Raw genomic sequence first — 4,244 nt, 5'->3', positions numbered from 1 at the left:
TTGGTGTTAACAACAGTCTCATGGTTTGGTTGCAGATGGGATGGATCCTTAGGTGGGGCAGTCTCTGGATATTCTTTCCTTCAGCCTCTGTTCTACATTTTTTGTCTCTGTCTTTCCTATGAATGGGAAAATTTCTGGATTAACAATTTTGAGATGGGTGGGTGGCCTCTTCCCTCAAATAGGGGCTGCAACTATCTATCTACTGAAGGTGGTCTCTACAGTTATTATGTTCCCTTTGTTGCTTGTTGTTGGAAACCAAAAGCACTCTCTAGCTCAAACCCGCTGATGATCTCAGCTCTGGTGGAGACACCCAGGGCCAAGAGGCCTGGGAACTAAACACCTTTTTTCCCTAGGAGAGTGACAAGCAGGCACTTCCCTTCCCAGGAAAAAGTTTTACAACTACCTTCCCCTCTGAGAAGGTATTAAATCAAGCAGCTTCTCCTGAGGAAATGTTTACTCTGCCCTGCTGGAAGATGCTTGGATTCAGTTTCCCAGAGACAGCTTCCCAAGATAAGGCTGCAAGATGTCTGGGGACCCCTTATCAGACATCAGTCCAGATGTCCCCTTTCTCATCCTTTGTTCCCCTGACCTCCTCGTTTTTTTTTTCTGTAATGCAAACATACTGACCACTGTCTACCATTAAACGAGGCTTTGACAAAAGACTTGCTTAGCCTTCCTCTCCTTTCTCGCCCATTTCTTTTCCAGGATTGGTTCCCCCCATAACCCACAAAATAACTTAGGTCCCGCAGGTCAGGGATAAGTGGCGCCCAGCAACGTGGGGCTCGAGGTACAAGCTACTCCGGATGGATCATCTGCAAGTGGTCCCTGGGAGAGCTCCCTGGGAAGATTATAGGTGCAGCAGCCGTTTTACCACTCACAGAAGGGATCCTGTTGTGTAAGTACATTTCCCTCCCATAGGAATGGGCCATAAGTTGTCTAAAGAAGTGATATATGTAAAGGATCTAAAGGATCTCAGGGTAAGGGGAGGGGGGTTCGAGTAAAGAAGAAGGATTTAATTAAATTTTTCATTTATATAGACCAGGCCTGTCCCTGGTTCATCATAGATGGCCCGCAGATTCACCCTAAAAAGTGACAAAGAGTAGGCAGAGAACTCAATGAGATTCTAGTCACTAAAGGTCAGGATGCTGTTCCTGCCATGGTTTTCACTTATTAGGGACTTATTCGAGATATTGTCGATGAAGCAAACTCAGACCCCAATAAACCGCAACTCTTGTCAGTGGCTGAATATTGCCTTCGCCCTTTGTCTAGAGCAGCCTCTGCAGCTTCCATTTCATCTGAAAAGGCCCCTGAAAGATCTCCCTCAGTCATTATTGATGATCCTGAAGTCCCTCTTGATGCTCCTGAAGCCCCTCCGTGCGCTCCCCAGACTTCTCTCTATCCTCCTCTCCGAAATTGCACACCTCCTCCTGAGGCGCCATTGATCAGTCCGGTTTTCAGAATCCCACCGGATAGAGAGCCTCTCAATCCTAGGGATAGAGCCACTCTAGAGAAAGAAGCGGCTCCTTGCCATAATTCTGACTGGCTGCCCCTTGGCTTGGCCCCTTTAAGAGGCCTTTCTCCCTATGCATCTCAAATCTGTGCCCCTACCTTTCTGTCCCGCACCTCTCTGCCCGCACCTACTCTTATTGAGGCTAGAGACCAGCTTTCCATTCAAGTACAAGGATTAGAGGTCTTACATCTCCAGAAAAAAATACATTCAGCTCTCTACAGAACTTAATCTGCTTCAAGAAGCCTTTAAGGAGACCTTATTCACTTCCCCTGCTACTCCTGCTGCAGCTGTGCTCAATTCCCCAGCCAAAGCTGTGAGTTATTCTAAAAATGAACCCCTCCAGGGCCCTGAGTCCAAAATGCTGGCTTTCCCTGTCTCCACCCGTTCTGCAGGAAGTGCTAATTTACCTACATGCTCCACAGAAGACTCCCTACCTGCCTTGAGTGAGCCTGCGAGAGGCAGGTCCCCCTCTACCCCCCCCATTCAGACAGCGAAGGCGGGGCTGCAGGAGACCCAGAGAGTGACAGCAAGGAACAAGCTCCAGCAGCACCTGCTGAGCAAACTGAATTTCGCAGGCTACATTTCAAAGCATTGAAAGAACTTAGTAGATAATGATTATATTGGGGAAATTAAGATTCTAGCCAGTGCCCCTCGAGGCCCAGTCCTTCAAGGACAGCGACTGGCACAAGCCTTGCCCCTGCCTCTGGATACCTCCTACCCAGCAGTGAGTGCACAATGTGGCTCTTCTCAGCCAGACTCATCAGACATTTATTGGGTCCAAGCAATTACTAGAGACCGCCATGTACTCACTCTTAAATTAAATGGCAAGAGCTTTAAAGGTATCCTGGACTCAGGTGCGGACTCTACAGTAATCTCACAGAGTGCATGGCCCTCCTCTTGGCTGTTGCAGGCTTCTCTTACTCACTTGCAAGGGATTGGGCAGTCTAAAAATACCCTCCAAAGCTCACAACTATTGACCTGGGAGGACAGCGAGGGAAATACTGGCTCCTCCCAGCCCTTTGTTGTCCCTGGTTTACCTGTTAATCTTTGGGGAAGAGATATTCTCTCACAAATGAAAGTTTTTATGTGCAGCCCTAGCTAGGTTGTTGCTCAACCAATGCTTTTCCCGGACAGGGTTTGGGGAAAAATAGTCAAGGCCTGTCAGATCCCACAACTGCTACACCCAGGCCATATCGCGTTGGGTTGGGGTACAACTCCCATTTTTTATAAGGGCCATTGCTTCCCCTGCACGCCAAGCAGATAAGATCACCTGGAAAGATGACTCCCCTGTCTGGATTGACCAATGGTCCCTCCCAGATAAAAAACTGTCCGCAGCCATAGAGTTAGTGCAGGAACAACTGGCTGCTGGACATATAGAGCCCTCAAAGTCACCCTGGAAAACCCCCATATTTGTCATCCAAAAGCGAAGTGGCAAATGGCGACTTTTACAAGACCTAAGGGCTGTTAATAAAACTATGGTCCCCATGGGGGCCTTACAACCTGGTCTCCCCTCGCCAGTAGCCATTCCCAGGGGATATATAAAATTAGTCATTGACTTAAAAGATTGTTTCTTTTCTATTCCTCTTCAAACCGAAGATTGTAAACGCTTTGCATTCAGCCTTCCTGTAGTTAATTGTGTGGGACCCTTGCCTGGCTTTCAGTGGAGAGTTCTCCCCCAGGGCATGGCCAATAGTCCAACCCTTTGCCAGAAGTATGTGGCTCAAGCTATTGACCCTCTTAGAATCTCTTATCCTGATTTATACGTGATTCATTACATGGATGACATCCTGATTTCTGGAAAAAATGAAAATAGATTGCATTGTGCCAGTCAAGAACTTATTAGCGCCCTCCAGAATCAGGGACTTCAAATTTTGCCTGAAAAAATTCAGATTCACCCTCCTCATCTATTCTTGGGTTTTGAGTTATTTCCTAATAAAATCCTTTCCCAAAAAATTCATTTGAGGAAAGATTCCCTACAGACACTTAATGATTTTCAGCGTTTACTGGGGGATATCAATTGGCTCCGCCCCTACCTAAAACTTACCACGGGAGAATTAAAGCCCTTATTCGATATTCTGCATGGCGATTCAGATCCATCTTCCCCACGCACCCTAACCCAAGAAGCAAGAGACTCATTGGCTAAAGTAGAACAGGATATTAATGATCAAAATTTTGGATATTTCTCCCCAGATCTCCCTTTACAATTCCTTGTTTTACCTACACCATTTTCCCCCACTGGCCTTCTTTGGCAACTCAAGCCTCTGATTTGGGTCCATTTACTAGCTTCTCCCTCTAGAGTGCTACCCACCGATCCTCAGCTGGTCGCTCACCTCTTACAACTTGGAAGAGAGAGCGCTCTCAAACTTTTTGGCAAACATCCTGATATCATTGTGCTTCCCTATGATGCCTCCCAAGTGCAATGGCTTATTCAGACCAATGACAATTGGGCATTTAATTGTACTTCTTTTCAGGGTGTGATTGATAACCATTATCCCCCTGATAAATTAATTCAATTCCTGTATAGGACACCTGTGGTTTTCCCTAAGAAAACAAAGTCAGCCCCAATTATGGGAGCCACAGTAATTGTTACTGACGAGTCCTCCTCAGGCATAGCTGCCTTTAACATTGGTGGAAAAGCTTCACGTTTCACAACAGAATACTCCTCAGCACAGCTTGTTGAACTGGCAGCTATTGTTAAAGTGTTTGAACTCTTACTGGAGACCCCTTTTAACTT

The 4,244-nt window shown here is 46.6% G+C and overlaps 1 protein-coding gene across 1 annotated transcript in view; it reads left to right on the top strand.

The window, feature by feature from the left end:
• Positions 1-3,967: 3,967 nt before the first annotated feature.
• The window catches only part of LOC116099029 (voltage-dependent anion-selective channel protein 1), a 4,442-nt gene continuing 4,165 nt past the window's right edge, over positions 3,968-4,244 (top strand). The window contains exon 1 of the mRNA XM_031382105.1: positions 3,968-3,982. The gene's annotated coding sequence lies outside the window, so the exon portion shown is untranslated. The remainder of the gene's footprint in view (positions 3,983-4,244) is intronic.

The sequence above is a fragment of the Mastomys coucha genome, unplaced genomic scaffold (assembly GCF_008632895.1).
Source record: "Mastomys coucha isolate ucsf_1 unplaced genomic scaffold, UCSF_Mcou_1 pScaffold20, whole genome shotgun sequence".
NCBI lineage: Eukaryota > Metazoa > Chordata > Mammalia > Rodentia > Muridae > Mastomys > Mastomys coucha.
Note: the sequence above shows the minus strand (reverse complement) of the source record. Positions and strands in the feature narration are given on the sequence as shown.